The sequence below is a fragment of the Phasianus colchicus genome, chromosome 25, assembly GCF_987193195.1.
Source record: "Phasianus colchicus chromosome 25, bPhaCol1.hap1.1, whole genome shotgun sequence".
Lineage (NCBI taxonomy): Eukaryota > Metazoa > Chordata > Aves > Galliformes > Phasianidae > Phasianus > Phasianus colchicus.
This window is the reverse complement of record NC_143460.1, coordinates 834,941-854,425: the sequence shown is the minus strand read 5'-3', so window position 1 is coordinate 854,425 and position 19,485 is coordinate 834,941. Positions and strand designations below refer to the sequence as shown.

At 47.2% G+C, this 19,485-nt stretch overlaps 1 long non-coding RNA gene and 1 pseudogene across 1 annotated transcript; both read left to right on the top strand.

The window, feature by feature from the left end:
• Nucleotides 1-353: 353 nt before the first annotated feature.
• Nucleotides 354-9,035, top strand: LOC149915022 (uncharacterized). Its single transcript, XR_016459856.1, has 4 exons — nucleotides 354-780; nucleotides 6,543-6,735; nucleotides 8,034-8,210; nucleotides 8,604-9,035. It is a non-coding gene; the product is annotated as an uncharacterized LOC149915022 (long non-coding RNA).
• Nucleotides 9,036-9,140: 105 nt separating this feature from the next.
• LOC149915021 (maestro heat-like repeat-containing protein family member 6) lies at nucleotides 9,141-12,750 on the top strand (annotated as a pseudogene).
• The last annotated feature ends 6,735 nt before the right edge of the window (nucleotides 12,751-19,485 follow it).

Genomic DNA, 19,485 nt, shown 5'->3' with positions numbered 1-19,485 from the left:
AAGCCTGGATACTCCTCAAGATGGAAATCTTAAAGGCGCAAGAACAGGCTGTCCCTGAGTGCCATAAGGCGAGCCACAGGGGTAGACGACCAGTCTGGATGAGCCGGGATCTACTGTTGAGACTCAGGGAGGAAAAGAGAGTCTATGTCCTCTGGAAGAAGGGACAGGCTAGTTGGGAAGATTACAAGGAAGTAGCTAAGGTATGCAGGGAGGACGTTAGGAAGGCAAAAGCCCAACTTGAACTCAGATTGGCCACTGCAGTAAAAGACAATAAAAAATCCTTTTATAAATATATCAATGGCAAAAGAAGAACCAAGGATAATTGTCATCCTTTACTTGATGCAGCAGGGAATGTGGCCACTGAGGACAAGGAGAAGGCTGAGGTCCTCAATGCCTTCTTTACATCTGTCTTTAATAGCCAGACCAGTTATCCTCTGGGCATTTTATGCCCTGATCTGGAAGTCTGGGACGCTACTCAGAAAGCACCCCCAGCGATTCAGGTGGAGACAGTCAGAGAGCTCCTCCTCCATCTAGACTGTCACAAGTCTATGGGACCGGATGGCCTACACCCTCGGGTGCTGAGGGAGCTGGCGGGGGTGATTGCTGAGCTGCTCTCAACCATCTGTCAGTGCTCCTGGTTAACTGGAGAGGTCCCAGAGGATTGGAGGTTTGCTGATGTGACTGCCATCTTCAAGAAGGGCCGTAAGGAGGATCCGGGGAACTATAGGCCTGTTAGCCTGATCTCGGTACCGGGGAAAGTAATGGAGCAAATCATCTTGGGTAAGATTGCATGGCATGTGCGTGGTGTCCAGGGGATCAAGCCCAGCCAGCACGGGTTCATGAAAGGCAGGTCGTGCTTGACCAACCTCATCTCCTTCTACTGGGTGACCAGACTGGTAGATGAGGGAAAGGTTGTTGATGTAGTCTACCTAGACTTCACCAAAGCCTTTGACATGGTCTCTCACAGGCTTCTTCCGGGGAAACTGGCTGCCCGTGGCCTGGACAGGTACACACTCCTTTGGGTAAGAAACTGGCTGGAGGGCCATGCTCAATGGGTGGTGGTTAATGGAGTGAAGTCCAGCTGGTGACCTGTTTCAAGTGGTGTCCCCCAGGGGTTGGTACTGGGACCCATCTTGTTTAATATCTTTATTGATGACCTAGACGAGGGGATTGAGTGTACCTCAGTAAGTTTGCAGATGACACCAAGCTGGGAGGATGTGTTGATCTGCCTGAGGGTAGGGAGGCCCTTCAGAGGGACTTAGATAAGCTTGATCGCTGGGCTGAGGTGAATGGAATGAGGTTCAACAAGGCCAAGTGCCGGGTCCTGCATTTTGGTCACAACAACCCCATGCAGTGCTACAGGCTTGGGGACGAGTGGCTGGATGATTGTGAATAGGAAAGGGACCTGGGGGTGTTGGTTGATGCTCGGCTGAACATGAGCTGACAGTGTGCCCAGGTGGCCAAAAGGGCCAGGGCCATCCTGGCCTGCATTGGAAATAGTGTGGCCAGCAGGAGCAGGGAGGTGATCATCCCCCCCCGACTCAGCACTAGTGAGGCTGTACCTCGAGTGCTGTGTTCAGTTTTGTGCCCCTCACTACAAAAAAGACATTGAGGCCCTGGAGCGTGTCCAGAGAAGGGCAACAAAACTGGTGAGGGGTCTGGAGCACAAGTCCTATGAGGAGCGGCTGAGGGATCTGGGATTGTTTAGTTCGGAGAAGAGGAGGCTCAGGGGAGACCTCATTGCACTCTACAACTTCCTGAAGGGAGGTTGTGGTGAAGAGGGGTTTGGCCTCTTCTCCCAGGCAACGAACAGGACCCAGGGAAATGGCCGCAAGTTGTACCAGAGGAGGTTTAGGTTAGACTTGAGGAAGAACTTTTTCTCTCAGAGAGTGGTCAGGCACTGGAATGGCCTGCCAAGGGAGGTGATGGAGTCACCATCCCTGGCAGTGTTCAAGAGGCATCTGGACAAGGAGCTGGGAGATACGGTTTAGTAGCTTGTGGTAGCAGTGGTAGTGTGAAGACGGTTGGACTTGATGATCTTATAGGTCGTCTCCAACCTTGTGATTCTATGATTCTATGAAATAACCTACTTCTGATAGTTTGTACTTACACGCTGAATCTTTGTACATCAGACTTAGCATGAAATATCTGTATGAAGTCTAATTCCCACTGCAAGAAACGAGTATACTCAGACATACTTGAATTTTGCTATATTCCATTCAGAATATAACCTTAACTTTATATAAGTTTTTGCATTTTATTTACTTTTTGTGCCTTATTCTACTGGACTGACTGTATGTAAGTGTTCCATTTTATGTATATATATATTTATAATATATATATATTATTATTTTTAGTTCTTATTTTTGTGCAGAAACTATGTATGAGGTATTTTCAAAACATAACAAAATTTGCCTTAATTATGCAGGATGCAAGAGGAAGTGTGTTTGAAGTGCCAATGCCTGAGCTTAAAATTTAGCTTCTAGACTTCCCTGACTTCTGGAACAGCAATGAAGATGCGTATTCCAGTTAACTGGCAATGTTACTTTTACACTGTGAGTGTAAATATATGTGGTTTGATCCTACTAGGATCTCTTTTTTTTTTGGCCATTTTCAAGAACTGCGCTCACAAATCGTCAGAATTGAGTTCTGTCCATGAGAATTTGTTTTCCCTATTCTGTCAAAAATACTGTTAGTTAAGAATTCTTGATGGCACTGTGCTATCAAGTATGCAAACCTTTCTTTCATATTAGAGGCACAGTTTTTATATAATTGCATCATAACAAGCCAAATTTCCTTTCCTGTTTATGGAAAACCAGATGCTTTCAAACATCTTTCCAGCGTCATCAATCAAGACTATGTTCTTAAAACCTGTATCCCCTCTCTTATGTGAATGCTTGAGCTGGGTGGAAAAGCATCTAGGCAGCCTTTCTTCTTTAGTAACACTTGGATTTTGGACTGTGCCATGGATTCAGTTGCTCGTACTCAACAGCGATTCCTTGAAACTGTAATTCAGTTCAAGTCTGTTTTAGTTTTGCTTTTCCACATTATGCTGCCCATATGCACAGCCATGCTGCTCAGAGAGCTGGGAGCAATCCCTAACTTGAGGCTGCACAGCAAGCTCTGCCTCACAAGGTTACGTCCACACCTTGCTGGCAGTGTGAAACCATCATTCTCCCCTGGGCTCTGTGGCAGTGGGGGAAACGCATCATGTTTTCTGCTGTTTTTTCAAGTTCTTGATAGTGTACACTGTGCTACACTGTGCCGTGTCTGATACACGGGCTCAGATGTGAACAATCCTAATCATTTATTACAAATACATTCCTGCACTGCTGGTGGTGGCTAATCTGAGTTTGCTGGCCTGGCAGTGGCCAACCAGTTCAGGACCATATTTGCTGTATGTATTGCGCTCTTCTTCCCATTTCCCAGCAGATCACAGGGCCTTTCAGCAACAGGGTGTTTTGATCTGCATTCTCTCACCCAGTGTTGCCCCCTCCTGCACCGGGCACAGGTCAAGTTGGAATAGCACAAGCATTTTTTTTTTTTTTTTTTTTTGCTTGCTTGGGCTTTTTACAGTCCCTTTGTACATGACCAGGTTCCCCACAATTCTAACACTTCAGTTTTTGAGCTGTCCCTGCATCGAGTCAGGTTGCCAGTGTGTCTGCTAGCAAGGCCATTTTATGACTTTCCATGCCTACATTTTGCAGGCTTTAATCATATCAATATTGCATGGATCTGCATTCTTTAAGGACTGTAAGACCTTTTGACAGCCCGCATTTTTATTTTCTGTTGCTAACTGCAAAGCATCCTGGGGGCTTGATTTTTCTACTTGTCTCTCTGGCGTATTTTGTAAACACTCAAGAAATTTAATGTAGGGCTCGGCAGCCCCCTGCTTAATTGATGTAAACAAGGCATTCGATGAATTAGTATCAGGTATCTGACGGATAGCACGCAACACCAAAGAGTTCACTTGTTCAAGGCATTGCCTATCCATCTATGCCTGGGCCTGACGTGTTGCCAGACCCCCTCTCCTATGAGTTCCTCCATGCCAATATGATTTCAGTTATTCAAATTGTTCATAGCCTGGATGGTAGCCTGCTCTCGGTATTCAGTCATAAACACGGTATATTGCAAGAGAGACAGGAATGCTTGTAATATTTTCCAATTGTGAGGGGTTGTAACATAGCTGTCACTAATTGCAACCAAAGGTTATATGTAAAGGCAAACTATAATCTCTCGCTGGCTTCCTTAGCTCCTTTACTGCCTAGGAATCCCTAGGCAGGGATTCCTGCTGGGGAGGCTGATTTGGACACATCACAGGAAAGGCTTGCAACGTAACAGGAGCACCCCGTGATATTGCTTCTTTTCTGCACTGCTCTAAAGCACCGTAGTACGCTGGATCTGCTGGACCAGGATCAAAAAGTTCCTCTCGTTCCGGTCCAACCCTGTCTTTAACCAAGTTATGTGCAGGCTGCGGCAGTGTGGGCGGGGCGGAGGGCGGCAGCGCGGGGGGGGGGGTCGCGATTTCTCTTCCCCCCGGCCGGGGGCGGGTCGGAGCTGCGGATCGAGTCCGTGCTGCAGCTGCTTTCTGCACCGATGGGCAGCGGCGGGGTGGGAGGGAGGACGATGGGGAGCAGTCGGAAGAAATGCTTCCTTGTCGAATTTAAGCCCTTCCATCATTTGGTGCCAAACAGGTAAAAGTTTAGCAGCCGTTCTGTCTTTAGTAATAGAAGCCTCCCAGAGTTTTGTGCCAATTTTGTCCCAAAGCTCTCCAGCAAGAGAAAACACGGTTTTTGAAATGCAAGGACATTTTTGCTTACCCATTTAAGAAAAGTAACTGATGCTGAGGTAGGTACAGGCTGATGCTGAAACTTTAAAAGAGAGCTTGTTGGCAAAAAAAGGCAGGAAGGGGTGTGCTGGTGCAAATCCAGAAGAAAGCAGGCGTGCTGGACTACCAGTCAAAAAGAAGGGATCTTGCTGGACTGAAATGCAGAAGGAAGAGTGATTTCTGGGCAAAAGCACAGAAGGAAGGGGGCTTGCTGGACAGAAAATCAGAATCACTGCTGGTTGGAAATGCAAATGGAGGGGTTGTTGCTGGGCTGAATCCTAGAAAGAAGGCGGCTTGCTGGGCCCAAAGCAGAAGGAATGGGCCTTCCTGTGCCCAAACCCGGAAGAAAGGGGGGTTGCTGATCTATACCCAGAAGAAAGGGGTTGTCCTGGTCCAGAAACCAAAAAGAAGGGGACTGGCTGGACTAAAACACAGAAGGAAGGTGGCAGGCTGGGCAGACAGCCAGAAGGAACAGGGCTTCCCAGGCCAGAATGGAGCAGGAAAGGAGCCTGCTGGGCAGAAATCCATCAGGGAGAGTTCTTGCTGGGCAGAAACTGAGAAGGAAGGGGGCTCACCAGGAAGAAACCCAGATGGCAGAGGGCTTGCTCAGCTCAAAGCCAGAAGGAATTGGACTTGCTCTGCTGAAACGGTGAAGAAAAGAGGCTTGAAAGGTCAGATGCCAGAAGGAATGAGGATTGCTGGGCCCAAAGCCAGAAGGAAAGGTCCTTGTTGGGCCAAAGTGAATAAAGAAGGGATTTGCTGCTCATAAACCCAGAAGGAAGGGGAGAGCTGGGTAACAAACCAGAGGGAAGGAGTCTTGCTGGAGTGAAACCCAGAAGGAAGGGGGCTTGCTGGTCCATACCCAGAAAGAAGTGGGTGTGCTGAGCTACAAATGAAAAAGTAGAGTGCTTGCTGGGTCCTGAACTAAAAGAAAGAGGGTTTGCTGGGCCACAAATGAAAAAGAAGGGGTCTTGCTGGACTTGGTTAGGGTTAGTTTTAGGTTTGGGGTCGTGAAAACTTAGGTTAGGGTTAGTGTTAGAGCTTGGTGTTAGTGTTAAGTTTTAACCCCCATGCTTAGGGGTTAGTGTTAGGTTAAGTTTGAGGGTAAGAGTTAGGGTTAGGTTTAGTGTTAGGTTTACGTTTAGGGTTAGGATACAGCTGGATTTGGATTAAGGTTAGGATTAGGGTTTAGGTGAGGGTGTTTTGGGTTAGGGAGTGGGTCAGGGTTAGTGTTGCTGTTAGGGTTGGGTTAATATTAGTGTCAGGGTTAATATTTGCAAAAAGGTTTAGAGCAAGGTTTCAAGTTTGCGTTAGAGTGAGGTTTAGAGTTAGGATTAGAGTTTGGGTTTAATTTTGGGTAGTTTTAGGGTTAGGGCTAGGGATTGGGTTTGGTTTAGAGTTAAAGTTATGGTAAGAGTTAGGGTTAAGTTTAGGTTTAGGGTTAGGGTTTGGAGTTAAGTTTAGGGTTAGTGTTATGGCTAGGGTTAGAGTAAGGTTTGGAGTTGGGTTTAGGGTTAGGATTATGTTTAGGCTAGGGTTTGGGTTAGGGTTAGAGTTAGGGTTGTGGGCTAGGGTTTAGTATCCTCTCTACAGATTCTATTGTGATGCACAATTGAACCACTTGCTATTTCACATTTAGTCCTTAGGGGAACAGAGTAGATGGGAGCTTCATGTGCTTTCATGTTTACACTCAACATGCATACTGTTGATACAGGACCCAACAGTGGCAGAAATGATGACAACACATGCTGAAGATATTTTCACAGGCATAAGAAGTAACAGAGATTTGCACAGCTCTTCTGGACGCTGTGCAAAGAGCGAATCACAATCAGCACTCTTCTTTACAAGTCCATTTATGCCTCTGATGTTTCTTTCACCTGTGGTTGTGCTTACAATAGAGACATGAGGTAAGCTCTGGTTTTTATTGAATATTTTAATTATGATTCTATGATTATTTTTTGATCCCTTCATTTTCCTTCTAGTTTTCTTCCAGTGTTGTTTTTTTCCAGGTGTGTACCTGGACAAAGTCCAGCAGTTCCATGATACCATAGTTCCGTGATGCTTTCCTAGTGAAGGGACTTTCACTTGAATGATACCTCTTTGTACAGCCACATGTACTGAAACAAATACGAACCTTGCTATTATTCATTTCATGTTGTAATGTATGTGGCCATTTTAATACAACTTATTTTAATCAGAGAGATGGCCTGTGTGATAAAGGAGAACAGAGGAGACAGTAATTCTTTCAAGCTATTGCTACAGTGGTAGCCAAGATCTTTACTGCACATAATGATACAGTACTTCCTCTTCTGTCAAGTGAAATAAGTAGCAAATTTCAACTGGTTCTAGAATATCACTGTCCTCTTTAAGCTGGTGGATTTTTCAACTGTCTCTTGAAAGGCTGGTCAGCTGCAGTGCCAAGCATTTATTTCCTGGTATAGTTAGCTATAAGTGTTCTACTTCTGCCGTTACAGATCTATGGACAGATAGATCATATAGATGTATGGTGTTCATGGGTATGCCTGAGCAAGTATATATCCTGCTTCCCTCAAGTTGTCTGTCTCCAGCAGATGGCACTGTAATTAAACTTTTGCCACTGGAGAAATTTTTTCCTTTGTACGTTAATTTTCTGTACTCCAGAAAAGTGGTGCACAATTGGTGATCAATGCTATTCCAAGATACTGAGACAGATTTCACATCAGGAAATTAGGAAAATTAGATTGGTTCACTTTGTCTAAATTCTTTGCATCATTTATTGCACTGCTGAACTAGTAGACGGCTGCATGAAATAGATGCAGTGAAAGTGGATGGAAAGGAATGGCAGTAGCTGCCGTCCTGAAATCATGGCTCTTATTCAGATGAATGAGCCCTTTAATCCTTCAATAGAGACTTCCCAGATGTTGAACTGAAACTATCCAGTTTCCAGCTTTTTTTCTTTCTTAAGGAAGATACTGGAAAGGTTTTGTGTTTTCTTTGCTGTATAAGTTGTAGCTGGTCTTTTTGTCCACTCCCAAACATTTTTTAAGGAAGAAAATTAGGCAGAGGATGTCTTTAAAGTTAGAAACATTGATCATAATTTCAGCCATTTTACTTTTTTTTTTTTTTACTAGTAGTATATAAGTAATTCTGAGGATAAATATTCACATATTGGTTAACTGAACTGTGATTGTGGAAACTGTATTGCTTGTTTTCTACTCTCTTTCAGTGAATTTCCTGAAGCAGGCATTTTGTTCCCTTTTCATGGACTTGAAGACTGACAAAGGGGAGAACTTACTTTTAGGATACCAGTGTATGCCCATCTTGTCACGTCACTTAGAAACATCCAGTAAGGGTCTGCTTTTTGGTGCTCCTGATGGATTATATCAGATGACCACACAATCTGGTAAGTTGGGATATATTTTTATTTTAAATAAGGATATAAAGATTTGATGAAAACAAGCGGAGTAAACAAAAATACCAAATAAAAAGCAGCATGATTCTTCTCTATAAATACCCTAATCTGTCACTAGCATTTGTTTCATGTACATTCATTGGAGTTACAAAGTGTATTACTAATTGTGCATCTCTCCTTCTCACAATCAGCAACCCTAGCATTCAGTTATGAGATGTTCTGTAGTGAGATAAGACAGAAACATTTACTTAAAATTTCTTTCTTCCTTTCAACTCCATTTTCTGACCATATGGTTAGCATAGTTTTACTCCTTGTAGAGTAACAGTTGTGATAGATAAGGATTAAGTCTGTTAGTCAAATCAAAACTCAATGGTGCTTTCTCAGGTGTCTGGGAATGTAAATAATGTTGTAAACGACGGAAACTAAGAAGTTGCAGGCCCCGGGCACATAAGCTGCTAGAAAATAGCCAAATGGAAAAGACTACTGACTTTCACCCCCACAACCATCAGGAGGCTGCAAAATGAATCCCCCAGCAAAACAGCTACGACCACAGCAACAACCTGTGCGGCCGCTGGAACATATGCAGGAGATAAGAATAGTATCAATGCAAGAATCACTGGAACGTATGCAGGAGATAAGAACTGTATCAATGCAAGAATGGCTGGAATGTCTGCAGATGAGAACTGTATAAGTACAGAGTCAATCCCTTGTTCAAATTGCGACCCTGGTGGAGTGTACGCTCCCCTCGGCGCCCAGCGCTGTTTTGCTCACTTTACCGCCTTGCTTAATTAAATAAAGCTATCCCTTTATCAAACTAGACTCTGTCTGGTCTTGTCACGGGAATCTATAACAACAGTCATATCTTTGACTGCCACAGCTCCAGCCCTCGGGGCTCTGCTCCATCCCTGGCACTGGCACCGCGCTTGGCCAGCAGGTAGCAGTGGGGATGGCAGCAGGACCCTGCTCTGGTGCCATCCCATTCTCACGTGTGTCCCCCTCCAGGTGCGAAAGATCATGAAGACCATCTACAACAGCCTGCCTTCCATCAAAGACAAGGCAGCTCTCAAAAGCCTGCGCAGGGCCCTGCTCGTGCTGAACAGCAAATTCCCAAAGGAGATGGTTAGCAGCCTGCTGGTCTGCTCCCCCACCTGCACCAGGTACGGGGCCCATAGCCCTCAGGGCTCCTCTCCCTTCCCTTCTCCACCCCATGGCCATCAGCCAAGCGAGGGCAGCCATGCTGACAGCTCTGGGGACCTGCAGGGTCACTGTCACCATGTGGAAGGAAATGCTCTCAGAGCCCCCAGCCATGGAGAAGGCGCTGCAGAAGCTGCTCCGAGTGCTGATAAACCATTCTCAGCAGCACTCGTCACCATTCTTCAAGGACTGGCCACGTATCCTTGCCCTAGCTGTGAGTTCCTCACTTACCAAGCTGAGCCTGAGTCCCCGCTCCCCTCCCCTGTCCACCCCCAAGCCTTCTCCCTGCCCTGACATCCATCATGACATCCAGGCCTGCCTGGAGCTCTCGGGGTCTCCCTCCCCCTCCCTTCCTCCATCCCTACAGTTGTAGAGATGGGATAGAAACCTGGGGGGTTGGGCAAGAATCGTATCCCGTGCTTTCTGCAGGCAGCAAGGACCCTACCTGAGATACTCCACTGCCTCTGGTCCTGAAAGAGGTCCAGGCCATCCTCCCAAAGCTCTTCCTGGCCCTCCTCCTGCAAGCGTCCTTCACCACAAGCTGACGCAGCAGGAGGTGGAGATCTTCTGGGAGGAGCACCAGCAGCACCAGCTCACTCCCATCAGGTGCCACATCCCCGTCCCCCCGCTGCACACAGGGACCCGGTGCTGGGGCTCCCGATGTGATTCGCACCCTTCTCCACCTGCAGGTCCGTGGTGCAGGCCTTGAAGGTGCTGCTCTGCAGCGTGGGCCTCCAGAGGCAGATGGAGGCCATCCAGGGCGTGCAGGTGGTGGCCAGGTGAGAACTACTTCCTCAGGGTGCCAGGGGGTCCCCAGTTCTCAGATAAAGTGCTGCCACAGCACCACAGCCTGTGGCTCCTGCGGCATTGGCAAGAGGGCTGCACAGCCACAGCTGTGTCCCCCTGGCTCAGGGCTCATGATGCCTTCTTATCCCTGCCAGGGCCATGAGGGAACTGCCCGGTGCTCTGCATGACCCCATCTTCCACCGGCTGGTTGAGCTGCTCAGCAACAGCTTCTACTCCTGGGAGATGGTGGCCAAGGTCTTCCTCATTGAGGTGAGCAACAGCTGAAGAAGCAGCCATCTTGAGGCTGCAAGGCCACTGCTGGCACGAGCCCTGCTGCCTCCCTCAGGGCCAGGCTTGGCTGCGCCCTGCTGTCTTTCCCCAAGCGGACTGTTGGATCCAGCACTAAGAGCGACATGTATTGCAGATGCTGGAGTGTGTGGACCTCACCACAGAGCTGCACCAAATCCTGAAACTCTTTACCACCTATCTGCAGAGCCAGAGCGTGGGCATGCAGCAGCTGGTGCTCAGGGGCATCCTGCAGCTCAGCAAGAGGCAGGACACGGTGAGCAGGGGCGGCCGGGAATGCCACAGGTGCTGCAGGTTGGTCTGGGCCTGCCTGCCCTAGGGCTGTAGCAGGACCACCTACAGCTCAGCACCTTTCCAGGCAGTGAGGAGCTGGTGCTCTCTGCCTATCCCATCACTGCCTGCTATCCTCAGGGCTGACACTGGAGCCGTTTTGACCTCACTGTGCTTGCAGCTGTACCTAGAGGAAGGCGTGTTTTTCCTGCAGACAAGGCCAATGATCATCTTTCTGCTGTGCATCATAGAGCAGCTGCAGGAAGCAGACAGCAACATCCGTGCCGTAGCCCTACCAATACTCAGCACCCTGCTGCAGCTCCTGGATGGGGCTAAGATCAGCCTCATGGCTCTGGAGCTGTCCGGCAGGCTCCCAGCACTCTTTAATGACATAATGATGGAAGGGAACCCAGAACACGAGGGATGTGGGTTTGAGCCCAGTGTGCCCATGCCTGCTGCGTTGTGACAGCACAACAGGGGACTTCCTGTCCGGTCTGCAGGGCAGAGCTTGCACACTTTAGAGCAGTTCTGGGGCCATCCTCAAGATATCAACTCTTTGAAAAGGTAGATAACAGGACAAGGGGAAATGGTTTTAAGTTGAGGGAAGGAAGATTTAGGTTGGATGTCGGGGGGAAGTTCTTTGCAGAGAGAGAGGTGAGGTGCTGCAACAGGCTGCCCAGAGAGGTTGTGGATACCCCGTCCCTGGAGGTGTTCAAGGCCAGGCTGGGTGGAGCCCTGGGCTGCCTGGTCTACTATTAGATGTGGAAGTTGGTGGCCCTGCATGTGGCAGGGGTTTGGAGATTCATGGTCCTTGAGGTCCCTTCCAACCCTGGCCATTCTGTCATTCTGTGATCTGCCTGCAGCCTCTCAGATTCTGCCCCCACTTCATTGATGGTGATGGCCCTGCTTGCAATGGAGGTGGAGCTGCTGACACTGACGTCCTTCCTTCATTCCTCCTCTGTAGGCGCCCAGCACTGTGTGGCAGCTCTCCATCGACCTCTTCTTGGAAATGCTGAGCTTTGTGGAGGGCCAAGAGAAGAGGAAGATGCAGAAGGAGGTGTGCAGGAACCTGGCCCTGCTGTATCTGCAGCTGCACAATGAGAAAGACAGCATGGCCAAGGTGGGGATTGTGTTCATTTGGGGGAGGGTGATGCTGCTCTCGTGGTGCCCCCCAAACACCAAGAGCATTGCAGCCCATGGCAGCATCAGCCCCTGCTGCTGCATCCTCCCTGTGGAGGAGCTCTGGGGGACGCAGGCTTTGCTGCTGCTTGGCCTGCGGTGCCATCTCATCTGTTCGGCAGGCCTCCCAGAAAGACCTCCTCAGTGCCACACGGTTCCTGCGCTGGAGGCGGCTGGAGCACCTGGTGCAGACAGCGCAGTTCTGGCAGATCAGCGAGTGCCTGGTATGCACATTCCCACACTCCAGGACAGGGTCGGGACCACCCTGCGCTGACCCCTCACTCTTCCCTCTTCCCTCTCCAGCTGGCCAAGAGGAGGAGGAAGAATGTGGCACAGGACTACCTGGGCCAGAGCCTGCTCTACCTACGGAGCCCGCAGGACCCCTGCGCCGGGAAGCTGTGAAATTCATCGGTAAGCCACGAGACTGAGCCTCCCCTGTCCCTGGCCCTCCACGCTGTATCCAGGGAACAGCTGGGGTCACTGACAGGGCCGTGTGTTCATAGGGCTCTTAGGGCAGCATGTGAGGGATCAGCAGCAGGCCGAGAGAGAGTGCATCTACCAAGATGAGCCAGGCAGTGGGATGTCGGGGCAGCCGGCAGGCGATGTGCCTGTCCCCTGCTCCCTCCTGCCGGAGGGGAGAGCTGGGCGCCCTGCGGGTACACGGCTGTCAACGAGCCTCTGTTCCTCTGTTATCTCAGGACTTCAGGAAGCGCAGCGAGACCCCAGTCTATCTGTCTCCTCGCTGGCCCTTCAGACACTGAAGATCCTGCAGGAAACGAGGCCACGTCCACAATGAGGAGACTTGGGGCAGCTATTCTCCAGGCTCCGGAGTGCATGGAGGAGGTTGCGCTCTTCATGGGCAGACAGCTGAGCGCCCTGGAAAGCTCCCGGCATCTCCTCCTACCCGCTGCTCGGCTCTGCAAATTTGTCTGACTTGATGAGAATCTCTGTATTTGCAGAAGCTCAGATCATCAGCAGCACAGGCATACTTGTTCCTGCAAGAGGTGAAAGGATTATTCTAAAATATCCCTTTCACATGTAAGTGGATGAAATAATTGAAAAAAGAACTGATCACACAAGTCTCCTTATTAACCCCTTTTTCACCAACCCATCTGTTACCATCCAGCCTGGTCAATTCAGTATAGCAAACTGCCTCATTCCTTTTAGCACAAATTATGAGATGTATGAAGATTTAACAGAAAACAGAAAACCAACCTTCCTTGCAGAGCAGTTCCTGAGTGCTTAGCAAACCTATTAGCCACACAGGCCGTTCAGTAGCTCGTTTGCTCCATCTTTTGGTAGAAGAAAGGACTGCAACGCTGTGCTCCAATTTACTTGAGGTTCATCAAAGAGCAGTTTCCACACCTAAGCACAGTAGCTTTTCAGGTTAGAGTCTGCTCCTCATTTTAAGAGCTCAGCAATAAGACAAAACAAAGAAAGAAGACTGCCCAGAGAAAACACAAAAGGGAACGGGATAAAACAGCATTTGCAGACAAGGCAAACAACCAGGGGAAAAGTCACATTTCACCCCTGGAACCTCAAGGTCAAGACTCCACAATCCTGCGCTCAATTCTCATTCTCCACCCTCACAAGTGGACTGAAGAGAATTCCTCTAGTTCTGCCATAGCCTCCAACACTCCGTTTGCCAGTTTGAGCCATGGAAGTGTTTTCAGCCTTCTAATATCGCTGCCTTCCACTCATGAACCCTAACAGTTCAGAACATTTATTTCCCTAGGTCTGGGAACATGTTCAGCTATTTTCATCAGGTTGCAGACCCCTCTGCCTTAAAACAAGGCAAAACACCCCAAGGCAGCAGTGTGCTTTTTCCTCCTTTACTTTTGCAGCTTGGCATCCATTCTTGCCTTCCCACTCACATTTTAGGAGATGGCTACAGAAGAGCTGTATTTCTCAATGTCAGTGGAAACAGAAAATATGCTCTCTATAGAGCACAGCATCACCCACTCAGACAAGCACCTGCAACTGTCCAAACCACACTGCGTGCAGGCAGCAGGGTTTCATGCACAAGAAGGTGTTTAAAACAGGATGAGCAAGAGAATCCACTACTGGAAGGAAAGAGGGATGGCAAGAGCACAGCTGGAATGAGCACAAAGCCCAGTGAGCAAATGCTGGCTGATAAGTTACTTCTTCACAGCTTCCTAACCACTCTCTTTCCTGCCTTATTCCCTCTGTGTTCATTCTCATAAAAGATGACCTGCCGTTCTGACACTACAGAACAACATCCCGATAGCTGCTTCACAGCAGTGTCAGCAACTCCTCCATTTTCATGTCAGTACAGCAGTATCATTAGAGATCCTGGATGTGGTCCAGTTTAACTGAGACATACTTCTTCATCTAAGGACCTGTATGCCGGTCAGAAAGTCAGAAACACATCAGCTACCTAACAGGCAGTGGAGCAAAAAGCACTTCACAAGCTCTTGTTACTAGGAGGGAAAGACAGACTGCATTATATTCAAGGTCCAGAACTATGCCTTTACAAAGACAGACCTGCACTGTGGTAAGACATCTGCTGAACGTGAAAGGGTAGGCATGTAGCCAAAGAAGCAGCGTATGCACTGATGAAACAGACTTCCAGAAGAATCATGGAAACGAGACCAGGAAACAAGGCAAACTTCACAAAGATAGAAGCAACAACAGCTCACAAATGCTATTAAGCAGAAAGAGAAAGAAATAGTCCTCCCTTGGTTAATTAAGTATATCTCTATTAGAAAGCTAGGAGGAAGCTACTAGGGAAGAGAGGCAATACTGGTACCCATACCATTTTCTCCAAGGTATATGGACCAACAGTCACTGCTTTGGAAAGAAAGAAGCTTGAGAGAAACCAAGTGCGATACTTTTAACACTGAATGGCCAAGCCATCAAAACAAATTTCAAATGAAATATTTCAGGATGACAAATTGAGTACTGAATCTCACATTCTTCCCACTCTGCGTATATAAAGCACAGGGAAAAGGAAATTGTGCAAAACAAGGACAGGCTATTCAAAGCACACGGGAAATGTCGGGATCATAAACCACAAATGCACAGAATCAAACCAAAGTTAATGGCCACTAGCTGGTATTCAACTTACTTTTGTTACTCTTTTCCTTCAATTTTTCCACCTTGCCTGCTCGGTTAATAAAACCACAATTGTAAGAGTAAAGCAAAGGCACAATTTAGTGCTACATCAATTATTATGGCTTTGTTGTGACACACGGGTGTTCAACAGATCCCAGAAAGCTGTCCGGATGCCTCAGAAGCAATTAAGGTTTGATTGATCTAACTCACTACAGCACGGCATGTAAAATGTTCAGAGACATTTGAATGATTCTATTATACAGAAGAGATTACTGCCCAGAGATAATTTAAATTAAATTCTCAAGTTCTTTTAGCAACTATTACACACAGTTTCAGTCCTATTGTGGTAACAGTTAAGTCATTGCTTTACAAAGAAAACTAATTAAATAAAAGAACTATGACTAATAGGTGGCACTGCAGCCTCGAAAAAGTGAAACCACATTACTTTATACTCCTCAATATCAAAGTTACTCCCATAAAACTGGGCATTTTCTCCCAAATAAACCAGTTTTCTCCAAAATAGATGACATTTTCTCCCAGATAGACCACTTCACTACCAAAGATGTGACATATTCCCCCAGAAATACCAGCTTATTCTTAAACATATGGCCTCTTTTTCCCAGAATACCAGCTTTCTCAAAAACAGATGTCACTGTCCAACCAAGTATGCTATTATCTCCCACAAATAGCAGTTTTCTCAGAAATACATTCCACTTTCTCTCCCAAATACTACTTGACACTCCTCCAGAGGACATTGTCTCCCACATATACCATATTTTCTGCCCGAAGGACCAGTTGTCACACCAAAAAGACCACCGTTGCTCTCCAGTAGAATACATTCCTTCCCACCATTTCCCACTTTTCTCCCTCAACTCTGTCATTTCCTCCCAGAAATGCCACTTTTCCCTTGGAAATTTCACCTTCTCTTCCAAAAAGAGGAGATTTGCTCCCAGAAATACCCCTTCTCTTACAACTGCCACACGCTTTCTCCCAGAAAGCCTCCATGACAATGCCAAATGGGACACTTGCAACCAAGAAGAGGACATTTTCTCCCAGAAATACCACTTTTCTCCCAGATAGAGGAGATTTTCTCCAAAGTCTTTGACGGTTTTGGGAAGAAATACCTGTTTTCTTCCCAAAATACATTTTCTTCCCTCAAGAGGACATTTTCTCCCAGAAATACCAGTACTCTTAGAAATACCTCCATTTCCTCCCAAATCTACTACATGACACTCCTCAAGATGACACTTACTCCCCGATTTGGGGCATTTTCTCCCAGAAATACCATTTCTACACCAAATAGATGGCATTTTCCCTCAGAAACACCAGTTTTCTCACAAATACCTGCCATGGTCTGCCAGAAATACCATTTCTATCCCCAAAAGATGACATTTTCTCCCCAAAACTCCAGCTTTCTCACAGATAGACGACCTTTCCTCTCCCAGATAAGACATTTTCTCCCAGAAATACCAGCACTCTTAGGAATACCTCCCATTTCCTCCCTAATATACCACAATACACTCCTCAAGAGGACATTTTCTCCCATCAATATGCTCCACACTCCTCACAGTCATCCAGCCGTTTCATCTCCCAAATGTGTTTCTGTCAGAAATACCAGTTGTCACTTAAATATATGAAGGTTTCTTCCCGAAATACCAGCTTTTTCACTAACATACCACCTCACCCCCACTCCCCTCGAACGATGATCCTGTCTCCTGGAATACCACTTTTCTTAGAAATACCTCATGCTTTCTCCAAGCAAAACGACATTACAATCCTCAAGATGACATTTTCTCCCCAAAGAGGACATTTTCTCCCAGAAACACCAGCTTTTTCCCAAGCACTTCATAATTACTCCCAGAAACACCACCTTTCTCCCAAATAGATGACAATTTCTACCAAAAAGAGGACATTTTCTCCCAGAAATACCAGCTATTTCCAAATAAATCTTTTCTCCCAGAAATTCCCGCTTTTTCCCAAACGGATGACATTTTTGCTCAGAAATACCAGCTTTCTCCCCATTCCATGACATTTTCTCTCAGAAATGCCCGTTTTTCAACCAAAGAGATGATATTTTTGCCCCAAAATACCAGTTTTCTCCCCCTTCCGTGACATTTTCTCTCAGAAATGCCCATTTTTCACCAAAAGGATGGCATTTGCTTCCAAAAAGAAGACATTAGCTCCCAGAAATACCAGATTTCTCCAATCCAATGACATTATCTCCCAGAAATACTACTTTTCACCCAAACACATGAGATTTTCCACCACAACTATCACATTTCAATCCTGAATAGGACACTTTCTTCCAGACCTATGGCATTTCCTCCCAGAAATACCACCCTTCTCCCAAATTCATGGCATTTCCTCCCACAAGTACTACTTGGCCATCCAAAAGAGGACATCTCCTCCCCAAAGAAGGAGACTTTCTCCCTGAAAAGCCAGCTTTCTCCCCAAACAGATGACGTTTTCTCCCAGAAATACAGCTTTTCTTCATGGTTCATCCACAAAATACTACATGACAATGCCAAAGGTGACTTTTTCCAACAACAATACGATCTTTTCTCCCACAGATATCAGCCTTCTCCCAAATAGGTGACATTTTCTACCACAAGTACTACTTCACACTCCACAGGATGATACTTAACATCATACTTTCACAGAATCACAGAATCACAGAATTGCCAGGGTTGGAAGGGACCTCAAGGATCATGAATCTCCAACCCCCCTGCCACACGCAGGGCCACCAAGCTTTCCACCTAATGCTAGACCAGACTGCCCAGGGCCCCATCCAATCTGGCCTTGAACACCTCCAGGGACGGGGCATCCACAACCTCCCTGGGCAGCCTGTTCCAGTACCTCACCACTCTCTCCGTAAAGCATTTCCCCCTGATGTCCAACCTAAATCTCCCTTCCCTCAGCTTAAAACCATTTCCCCTTGTCCTGCTGTCACTCACCCTTTCAAAGAGTTGATTCCCCTCCTGTTTGTAGGCTCCCTTTAGGTACTGAAAGGCTGCAATGAAGTCACCCCGCAGCCTTCTTTTCTCCAGGCTGAACAAGCCTCATAGGGGAGGTGCTCCAGTCCCCTGATCATCTTCGTGGCACTCCTCTGGACCCTCTCCAACAGCTCCCTGTCTTTCTTGTACTGGGGGCTCCAGACCTGGATGCAGTATTCCAGATGGGGCCTCACAAGAGCAGAATAGAGGGGAACAATCACCTCTCTGTCCCTGCTGGCCACCCCTCTTCTGATGGAGCCCAGGATCCCATTTGCCTTCCGAGCCGCAAGGGCACACTCTGGCTCATGTTAAGTTTTTCGTCTACCAAGACCCCCAGGTCCTTCTCCACAGGGCTGCTCTCAAGGACCTCTCCTTCCAGTCTGTAGGGATGCCTGGGATTCCTCCAGCCCAAGTGCAAAACTCTGCACTTTGCAGTGTTGAACCTCATCAGGTTCACATGGGCCCACCTTTCTAGCCTCTCGAGGTCCCTCTGAATGGCATCCCGTCCTTCAACCGTGTCAACCACACCACTCAGCTTGGTGTCGTCAGCAAACTTGCTGAGGGTGCACTCGATTCCGTCATCGATGTCATTGATAAAGATGTTAAAGACCACCGGTCCCAAGACAGATCCGTGGGGGATGCCGCTCGTTACCAGCCTCCACCTGGACATAGAGCCATTGATGACCACCCTCTGTCTGCGGCCTTTCAACCAGTTTCTTATCCATCGAGTGGTCCACCCATCAAATCCACATCCCTCCAGTTTGGAGAGAAGGATGTGGTGGGGGACCATGTCAAAGACCTTGCTCAAGTCCAGGTAAATGACATCAGTCGCCTTTCCCTTGTACACCCTTGTCCACCGATGCCGTCACTCCATCATAAAAGGCCACCAGATTGGTCAAGCATGATCTTCCTCTACTTTCCCATCCTTCATATCACACTTTCCTCCAAAAATAGATTTCCTTCCAGACTTACCAGCATTCCTCAAAGAGAGGACATTTTCCCCCGGAAATACCATCTTTTCTCCCAGAAATGCCAGCTTCCTTAGAAATACTTCCCATTTCCTCCCATTTACACTACTTCACACTCCTAACAATCAGACGGCCGTTTCATCTCCCAAATGTGTTTCTGCCAGAAATACCAGTTGTCTCTTAAATATATCAAGCTTTCTTCATATACAATCTTTATGATGACATTTTCTCCAAAAAGAGGACATTTTCTCCCAGAAATACCAGCTTTTTCCAAAACACATGCGATTTTCTCCCAGAAACACCACCATTCTCCAAAACAGATGACAATTTCAACCAAATAGATGACATTCTCTCCCAGAAATACCCTCTCTTTCCCAAGCATATGATATTTTTGCCCAGAAATACCAGCTTTTTCACCATTCGATGACATACTCTCTCAGAAATGCCCGGTTTTCACCCAAAGGATGGCATTTGCTTCCAAAAAGAAGACATTAG